General features: G+C 57.1%; 2 non-coding genes across 2 annotated transcripts; one reads left to right on the top strand and one right to left on the bottom strand.

Annotated features, from left to right (window-relative positions):
• Positions 1-1,581: 1,581 nt before the first annotated feature.
• On the bottom strand, positions 1,582-1,773 carry LOC139053281 (U2 spliceosomal RNA). The gene has a single exon (XR_011510378.1). It is a non-coding gene; the product is annotated as a U2 spliceosomal RNA (small nuclear RNA).
• Positions 1,774-7,131: 5,358 nt separating this feature from the next.
• LOC139053301 (small subunit ribosomal RNA) lies at positions 7,132-8,946 on the top strand. Its single transcript, XR_011510398.1, has one exon. It is a non-coding gene; the product is annotated as a small subunit ribosomal RNA (ribosomal RNA).
• Positions 8,947-10,000: the final 1,054 nt, after the last annotated feature.

The raw sequence follows: 10,000 nt of genomic DNA, 5'->3' as shown, positions 1-10,000 counted from the left end.
AACGTTTGGCAAGAACGCGTCTAGCACAACCGATCGCGGTTGCGATAACCCATCGTTGGTAGCGAAAAAAAGAAAGAAAGAAAAAAAAAACACCTACCCGCAGCTTGTTAGCAGTAACCGTAAATGTGGTTCTAAATATAGGTTCGCTGGTCACTGAAACTTTCTCATAACGCACACCACTGTAGTCCAAAAAGAACAAAGCACGCACAATGGATATGATACAGCCGTCACCGCATGATTTCGCGTTTTCCTTATTGCATTACTTTCGTGGGCATGCGCGCTAGGGCCACGCAGGCCAGGAGGCAAGGGGAAAAATAAATAAGAAATGATACGCGATCCTCAGCATTGACTTGGCTGATGTGGCACTCGCATTTATGTTCTTTACCTTAGGCGAGCGCAACGCGCCAACTGAACTCCAATTTCCCATAACGGAAATTCGTATTTGGCCATTTGGTTGTATTTTTGGCTGATGTTCGCGTTTTTCGCCCGAGCATGCGCTTCACTGCGCCGCTCGTTGCCCCTTCAATGCGGCTTCACTGCCCTGCAGGCGTGTTCTGCGTCAAGCCGAACCACCAGGCAAAAAGCCTGGGCGCCGCCATCTTGTTGAGAGCGGCGCCGGGGACACAATCGCGCCTAGCTCATTGAGTTTTCCCCCAAAACTGAACGAAATAGCCTTATTTAAATGAGAAAGATGCCGCGAGTGCCGCAACGAAGGACCTTAAGGATTACCGAAGGGTAACTGAGGGCGACGCGACGAGCTTTGGAAAGAAGAATGATGGGTGTAGCGCTACGGGGGATAAGAATAGAGCAGATTCGGGGGGTGAGCGAACAAACGCGAGCTAATGACACCTTAGTTTAAACCAAGAAAAAGAAATGGGCGTGCGCAGGGCATGCAATGTGGGGGGAAGATCATCAATTAAGGGTTACCGACTGAATTCCAAGAGAAGGGAAGCGTAGCACGGGGTGGCGGAAATTTAGGAGGGCAGATTAGATTAGGAAGGGCGCAGGCACTAGACGGCGACCGTGACCGGGCTTACACGTGACCGGGGTGCTTGGAGAATAATGGGAGAGGTCTTTGCCCTGCAGTGGTCGTAGCCAGCAGGATGATGATGACGAAAAGGTAGCAACAGGTATTCATAACATACAGGTTGGAAAGCTGAGGCACCTCTGAACCCTTGAATATATTTCGCCACACTTGGCCATACGACAAGTTTGTTTTCGAGGCGCTCGGTCCCACTGCAGCGAAAATGTTGCCGGAAATCGGGCACTCCATTTTTGTTTCATAGGGAACCTTTCTTCCACTAGGGCAGCGGATTTTCGCAGGGCGAGCTTGCTGTCGTTTACGGATCAAAGCGATAGTGAACTCCAAAATGCAGTGTTGGCTTTGAGTGGGACTTACATTGATTGCAAAACCCACGGCTAATCACCCTTCCCCCCCCCCCCCCCCAAGTGGCTCATTACAGCAGACAATCGTTCAGAAACACCGTCATCGTTGCGTATAGTATGGGAATGGTGCGTGTCACGTGAGTGCTCGCTTCGAGCTTGTGTTCTTCATTTTGATTGAATGAAGTCTCACCTAAGTGAGCGGGGGCCGATCCCGGAGGTAGTGCAATACCGGGCCGACCTGCGGCGGAGGTGAAGCAGGCTTCAAGCACTCCGCCAACTTCCAAAAATAGGTTTAATATCGTGGGTCCATATAGAACCCGTATCAGATATTAAGCTGATAAGAACAGATACTACACTTTGATCTTAGCCAAAAGGCCGAGAAGCGATGTCTTTCACTTCACTCCATTGTACCACTGCCTTGTGGGTGCCCTGGCGACATTGGTAACCTCAGCAACAGCGTGGGCAATCTTATAAAACCCAGCCCGTCTAGAGACTCTATGCTCTCTATCTCGCGAATCAACTCGCGACGCCTCAGTCTTTCACTGTTAACGAAACGCCGTCGCGTAGAAACGAGACCCGAGCGCAAGCTTGTTCGCAAGGCAAAACCAACGAAGGCAACCTCGTAGAAAACGGAACAGGCGAGCGGAAAACACGCGCAAGGGGAATGCTTACTTCCGTCTGAATGCGACCGCTCAAGGCGGCTTTCTTTGAGGCCTTCGTTTCAAGCCCGTGCGCAAGTGTAATACACTACGCGCATTTCCCTCATTTCCTTTTATTTACCGCAAGGCCCACTGAAAGTTTTCATACGGCACAGGCCGGGACGGATTGCAACGTGTCGATTCGACCGCTAGAATTAGGTAGCGCGCCTCATGTACGAATGAAAGAGAATGAAAAAAAAAAAATAAATAAATATAGAAAAGGCTGCGCACTCCTTCCAACCGGAAACATAGAGGGCAGGAAGATCGCCATGTGGAGCACAGGTGTTGTTAAAAAAGAAAGAAAGAAAGAAAGAAATAGCGCTACCCCATCATCTTTACCGTGTGCGTGTATACACACACACGCACACATATGCACGCGCACGCACGCGCGCGCGCGCACGCACACACACACACACACACACACACACACACACACACACATACGCACACATGCTAGCATAGCTTAAGCACAGCTGGAAAGCTCAGCCTTGCGCAAGAAAAAAGGACCACGCCCTTTCGCAAGCCCCTTTGAAACTTTTAAATGAGAAACATGTGTACAGCGAGGTCGTTCGAAACTGGCGCGAAAACGCATCCGCGCCATCTGTGTGCGGAACTAGGAAAACCTACGGCCTTCGCCATACAGAAAGAAAGGTAGATGGCGCGAGCTAACGCTCCGTTGCATACTAAGAACGAGAGCTAGTGAATAATGGCAGAAACGTCTTGGGAAGAGAGAAAAAAACAACAACAACAAAAAAAAAGAAAGACACGCAAGTTGTTGGCTCGCGCAAGCATTCTATTTTACAGCGAGTAAAGAGCATAGCAACTTCTCACAAGAGCAGCAAGAAAGACAAGAAGAACGTGAGAGAGGGGGAGAAACAGGCGCGTTTCTTTGGAATGCAGAGCATGCTGCACACACTATGAAGTGCCAAAGAGACGGGGAAAGCAGATGGCGCGATTGTGTATGTCCTCAAAGCTTGAAAACAATTTCTAAACTACAAGGTGTGCCGAAGTCCGCCTACTCTCATCAGGTTGCTCCCGCCTCCAATTGCATTTAAATTAAAATTACAGTCGCCTCAGAGGCAGAGAGAGAGAGAGAGAGAGAGAAAATGTGTACACTTGCTTCGCGCAGCTGCACCCGTTCAAATTTTACAGCAACAAGAGCACTCCCGCAGGCACAAAGTCCGCTGCCGCGTCCGCCGGGGCGGAATGCACTCGCTTCCGTAAATTGTCGTGCGGCAGACTGCTGCATCGTAGCACACCTGAAACCGCGCAGACGTCAGCGATCGCCGCGAGATCGCTGCGAGCGCTAAAGTCCGAAACCACGTCCGCCGGGGCGGCGGGAGCTCGATACCCCTTCACGAAACTTCTGCGTGTACACCGCCGCACGGCCACGGCGGAGTCGCTGGCATCCTGCGCGCAGTTGCATTGCGTCGCGCCGGGAATCGTTGAAGCCCCACGCAGACGTCGGCGTCGGCCCCGACCTGGCTGCGAGCGCTCGAAGAGACCAAGTCCGAAGCCACGTGAGCCGGGGCGGTGTGAGCGCGACTAAGTCCGAGACGACGTCAGCCGGGGCGGCGTGAGCGAGACCAAGTCCGAGACTACGTCAGCCGGGGCGGCGTGAGCGAGACCAAGTCCGAGACTACGTCAGCCGGGGCGTCGACTAAGTCCGAGACGACGTCAGCCGGGGCGTCGAGCACGCCGCGGTCGCTTTTCCCACTCTTACTCGAAAAATGGCGAAGGGGCCGCGCTAGCGTGCCTTGAATCGGTGAGCGGCGGTACCGCGGCGATCGCGAGAGCTCAAATCGGCCGTGCCAAGGCCAAATATTGGCGCTCGGCTCGGCGCAGTACGCCGCCTTGTCGCACGAGTACGGCCCCGTGGAGGTCTGGTCACTTATCGCTGCTCTTATAAGGGGCCGTACCGCCCTGGCCGACGTTGTACCGTAGTGCCGTTTTCGGCTTGCGCGTGTTCGTGGTGGTGTCCGCGCACCGCTCCGCACTCGAGAATCGTGCCCACGACGACGCGAGCGCTCGGAAGAGACGCAAGTCCGAAACCACGTGAGCCGGGGCGGTGTGAGCGCGACTAAGTCCGAGACGACGTCAGCCGGGGCGGCGTGAGCGAGACTAAGTCCGAGACTACGTCAGCCGGGGCGTCGACCAAGTCCGAGACGACGTCAGCCGGGGCGTCGAGCACGCCGCGCGCGCTTTTCCCACTCTTACTCGAAAAATGGCGAAGGGGCCGCGCTAGCGTGCCTTGAATCGGTGAGCGGCGGTACCGCGGCGATCGCGAGAGCTCAAATCGGCCGTGCCAAAGCCAAATATTGGCGCTCGGCTCGGCGCAGTACGCCGCCTTGTCGCACGAGTACGGCCCCGTGGAGGTCTGGTCACTTATCGCTGCTCTTATAAGGGGCCGTACCGCCCTGGCCGACGTTGTACCGTAGTGCCGTTTTCGGCTTGCGCGTGTTCGTGGTGGTGTCCGCGCACCGCTCCGCACTCGAGAATCGTGCCCACGACGACGCGAGCGCTCGGAAGAGACGAAAGTCCGAAACCACGTGAGCCGGGGCGGTGTGAGCGCGACTAAGTCCGAGACGACGTCAGCCGGGGCGGCGTGAGCGAGACTAAGTCCGAGACTACGTCAGCCGGGGCGTCGACCAAGTCCGAGACGACGTCAGCCGGGGCGTCGAGCACGCCGCGCGCGCTTTTCCCACTCTTACTCGAAAAATGGCGAAGGGGCCGCGCTAGCGTGCCTTGAATCGGTGAGCGGCGGTACCGCGGCGATCGCGAGAGCTCAAATCGGCCGTGCCAAAGCCAAATATTGGCGCTCGGCTCGGCGCAGTACGCCGCCTTGTCGCACGAGTACGGCCCCGTGGAGGTCTGGTCACTTATCGCTGCTCTTATAAGGGGCCGTACCGCCCTGGCCGACGTTGTACCGTAGTGCCGTTTTCGGCTTGCGCGTGTTCGTGGTGGTGTCCGCGCACCGCTCCGCACTCGAGAATCGTGCCCACGACGACGCGAGCGCTCGGAAGAGACGAAAGTCCGAAACCACGTGAGCCGGGGCGGTGTGAGCGCGACTAAGTCCGAGACGACGTCAGCCGGGGCGGCGTGAGCGAGACTAAGTCCGAGACTACGTCAGCCGGGGCGACGAGCACGCCGCGCGCGCTTTTCGCACTCTTACTCGAAAAATGGCGAAGGGGCCGCGCTAGCGTGCCTTGAATCGGTGAGCGGCGGTACCGCGGCGATCGCGAGAGCTCAAATCGGCCGTGCCAAGGCCAAATATTGGCGCTCGGCTCGGCGCAGTACGCCGCCTTGTCGCACGAGTACGGCCCCGTGGAGATCTGGTCACTTATCGCTGCTCATATAAGGGGGCCGTACCGCCCTGGCCGACGTTGTACCGTAGTGCCATTTTCGGCTTGCGCGTGTTCGTGGTGGTGTCCGCGCACCGCTCCGCACTCGAGAATCGTGCCCACGACGACGCGAGCGCTCGGAAGAGACGGAAGTCCGAAACCACGTGAGCCGGGGCGGTGTGAGCGCGACTAAGTCCGAGACGACGTCAGCCGGGGCGGCGTGAGCGAGACTAAGTCCGAGACTACGTCAGCCGGGGCGACGAGCACGCCGCGCGCGCTTTTCGCACTCTTACTCGAAAAATGGCGAAGGGGCCGCGCTAGCGTGCCTTGAATCGGTGAGCGGCGGTACCGCGGCGATCGCGAGAGCTCAAATCGGCCGTGCCAAGGCCAAATATTGGCGCTCGGCTCGGCGCAGTACGCCGCCTTGTCGCACGAGTACGGCCCCGTGGAGATCTGGTCACTTATCGCTGCTCACATAAGGGGGCCGTACCGCCCTGGCCGACGTTGTACCGTAGTGCCGTTTTCGGCTTGCGCGTGTTCGTGGTGGTGTCCGCGCACCGCTCCGCACTCGAGAATCGTGCCCACGACGACGCGAGCGCTCGGAAGAGACAGAAGTCCGAAACCACCTGAGCCGGGCCGCGGCGGGAGCTCGACGCCCGTCACGCAACTTTGGCGTACAAGCCACCGCACGGCCGCGACTGAGTCGTCGCCACCGTCCGGCTGGCTGCACTATAGCACGCCGGGAACCGGGAAAGAACCGCGCAGAGGTCGTCGTTTTGCCGCGGCGTTGGCGCGAGCGCGCGAAGAGACAAAGTCCGAAACGGCGTCAGCCGGGGTGTCGAGCACGCCGCCCGCGCCGGTCGCACTCGTGCTCGGAAACGGCGAAAGGGCCGCGCTAGCGTGCGGCCCCGTAGGGGCACAGAAAGGCGATTGTTCTGGAAACCGCGCTGTCCATAGGCGAGAGATTGCCGTTCGCGCATTCGGTCGACGCGCTGCGCTTTCACGACTTCGGCATTGCGCTGCCGACGTAAGCTTTCCATCTCGCTCGCGGCGCTGCGAGGCGGCACGATTTTCGCCAAACGCTCGTCGAAAGTGGCACGAGTACGGCCCCATGGAGATTTGGGAACTTATCGCTGCTATTATATGGGGGTCCCAGAGAGCAGTCGCCCCCAAAAGCGACCTGGGTGTTTGATATGCGGCGGGCTTCGTGCCCGTCAAGCGTGTCCCCGGTATCGCTCCCGTGGATCCCACAGCTGACGTCTGCAGCCTCATCCGCTTGATGCGTTAGGGGCTGGTTGTCGGACGACGCTTTCTCCACGATATCGAGTTGTGTTCCGCATCGTCCTCGGACGAGTCAAATGCGAAAGCGCCGAAGGCGCGGGCGTGACCCGTCGCCTGGCGGCTTTGCCGTCTCGGCTACGTTGCAAGTGTCGGTCGGTCCACCTGTGCTGCGGGCTCAAGAGAAACCGCAAGCCGTGATCGAGTCGACACAACCAGTCTATCGAGAATGTTGCGTGCTTCTTGCCGCGTGGCGATACCCGGCCCTTCGGGGAGGGCGCCGTAGCGAGCTCGAACGCCGTCGTCTCGGACTGTGCAAAGTGCTACTCTTTGCAAGAACGAAGCGTGCTGGGGCGCCTGAAGGTGGCCTCGGCATCGCAAAAACGGCGTCCGGCCTGCTTGACAGGCGGGACGCGCAGTTGAACGATTACCTGGTTGATCCTGCCAGTAATCATATGCTTGTCTCAAAGATTAAGCCATGCATGTCTAAGTACATGCCGAAATAAGGCGAAACCGCGAATGGCTCATTAAATCAGTTATGGTTCCTTAGATCGTTTCTTCCTACTTGGATAACTGTGGCAATTCTAGAGCTAATACATGCAGTGAGCCTGAAGCCCTTTGGGCGACGGGTGCTTTTATTAGACCAAGATCGATCGGGTTTCGGCCCGTATTGTGTGGTGACTCTGGATAACTTTGTGCTGATCGCATGGCCACGAGCCGGCGACGTTTCTTTCAAGTGTCTGCCTTATCAACTTTCGATGGTAGGTTACTTGCTTACCATGGTTGTTACGGGTAACGGAGAATCAGGGTTCGATTCCGGAGAGGGAGCCTGAGAAACGGCTACCACATCCAAGGAAGGCAGCAGGCGCGCAAATTACCCACTCCCGGCACGGGGAGGTAGTGACGAAAAATAACAATACGGGACTCTTTTGAGGCCCCGTAATTGAAATGAGTACACTCTAAATCCTTTAACGAGGATCAATTGGAGGGCAAGTCTGGTGCCAGCAGCCGCGGTAATTCCAGCTCCAATAGCGTATACTAAAGCTGCTGCGGTTAAAAAGCTCGTAGTTGGATCTCAGTTCCAGACGAGTAGTGCATCTACCCGATGCGACGGCTCGGACTGAACATCATGCCGGTCCTTTCTTGGTGCACTTCATTGTGTGCCTCGAGAAGGCCGGTGCTTTTACTTTGAAAAAATTAGAGTGCTCAACGCAGGCGAGTCGCCTGAATAAACTTGCATGGAATAATAGAACAAGACCTCGTTTCTGTTCTGTTGGTTTTTGGAATACGAGGTAATGATTAAGAGGGACAGACGGGGGCATTCGTATTGCGGCGCTAGAGGTGAAATTCTTGGACCGTCGCAAGACGAACTACTGCGAAAGCATTTGCCAAGAATGTTTTCTTTGATCAAGAACGAAAGTCAGAGGTTCGAAGGCGATCAGATACCGCCCTAGTTCTGACCATAAACGATGCCAACCAGCGATCCGCCTGAGTTACTCAAATGACTCGGCGGGCAGCTTCCGGGAAACCAAAGTGTTTGGGTTCCGGGGGAAGTATGGTTGCAAAGCTGAAACTTAAAGGAATTGACGGAAGGGCACCACCAGGAGTGGAGCCTGCGGCTTAATTTGACTCAACACGGGAAAACTTACCCGGCCCGGACACTGGGAGGATTGACAGATTGAGAGCTCTTTCTTGATTCGGTGGATGGTGGTGCATGGCCGTTCTTAGTTGGTGGAGCGATTTGTCTGGTTAATTCCGATAACGAACGAGACTCTAGCCTATTAAATAGGTGCGGGGTTCCCAGCACCTTACAACCTTCTTAGAGGGACAAGCGGCTCCTAGCCGCACGAAACAGAGCAATAACAGGTCTGTGATGCCCTTAGATGTCCGGGGCCGCACGCGCGCTACACTGAAGGAAGCAGCGTGTCTTTATCCCTGTCTGAAAAGACTGGGTAACCCGTGGAACTTCTTTCGTGATTGGGATAGGGGCTTGCAATTGTTCCCCTTGAACGAGGAATTCCCAGTAAGCGCGAGTCATAAGCTCGCGTTGATTACGTCCCTGCCCTTTGTACACACCGCCCGTCGCTACTACCGATTGAATGATTTAGTGAGGTCTTCGGACCGATGTCCGGCGCGGCCTTTCGGTTGCGCCGGTCTGTTGGAAAGATGACCAAACTTGATCATTTAGAGGAAGTAAAAGTCGTAACAAGGTTTCCGTAGGTGAACCTGCGGAAGGATCATTACCGGATTGTTCGAGGGTGACGAGCGCCATTGTTTCTACCCCGTGTGGGTGAAGCAGCTCGCTGCGCCCGACGCTTTCCGCCGCTGGCCCCGCTTGGACGCGGGGACGGCTATACCCGAACATGCCGGGGATTGCCCGAATTTCGAAGGGCGCCCCGTGCCAAATTTGTTGCGCCCAGTGGACGCCGGCTGCAACCTTGGACGGTTGGCTTGGCCGCGCCCGCGGGTAGAAACGGCGTAACGCACACTGTTGGGTGGGCTTTCTGAAGTCCGCCTCGGCACTCTTGCGCGGAATGGGAGTAAGACGACCCGACCTGCTGCTCTTGCCCAGTACGAGGGGAACGGCGAAGCGTGCGGTCGGTCAAGGAACTGACGGTCGAGAGCTAATGCCGCTGCCGCTTAGTACACACGGAACCGTGGTGCGAGCGCTCTCCCGTCCTCCGCGGCAAACGCTGCCGAGTCTGAAAAGGCTGGCGGCTGCCGGTCGCTTCCTGCGGCGAGTGTGGAGTAACGACCCGACTTTGTTGCTGCCCAAGTACTAAAGGAACGGTGCGGCGCTCGGTCGGTCATGGAACCGGCGGTATTGAGGGTGCGGCTGCCAAGTACGGAAGGAACCGTGGCCTAAAGCACTCTCCCGTCCTCCGCGGCAAATTCCACCGCGCCCGAAAGGGCCGGAGGCTGCCGGTCGGCTCCCGCTCGTGACGCGCGAGGTGTCGAGTTCGCGGTTCAATGCGACGACGTCTGCAGGCTATTTGCCCGCCGCCGAGGGAAAGGCGGCGTTGCTGCGAAGTACCGAAGGAAACGCGGCTTTGCTACGTCGGAAGCGTTCTGCGGTTTGCGGACTTGTGCGCTTTGGGAAGGCGCCGCACGTCGAAAGAGGAAGTACGGACAGACGAGGGACTGTAATCCCGTATTCGAACGCACTTGCGGCCAGGCCCTTGCTGGCTTCGTCTTCCGCCTCAAGTAGACTTGTTGTGGCTCCGGCGCAGAGAGCCGTCCCTGGCACTGGCCGAGTGGCTTTGGAGAGCTGCGCGAGTACGCGCGCGCCAAGCTCTT

The sequence above is a fragment of the Dermacentor albipictus genome, unplaced genomic scaffold (assembly GCF_038994185.2).
Source record: "Dermacentor albipictus isolate Rhodes 1998 colony unplaced genomic scaffold, USDA_Dalb.pri_finalv2 scaffold_84, whole genome shotgun sequence".
Lineage (NCBI taxonomy): Eukaryota > Metazoa > Arthropoda > Arachnida > Ixodida > Ixodidae > Dermacentor > Dermacentor albipictus.
This window is presented reverse-complemented; position numbering and strand designations above follow the sequence as displayed.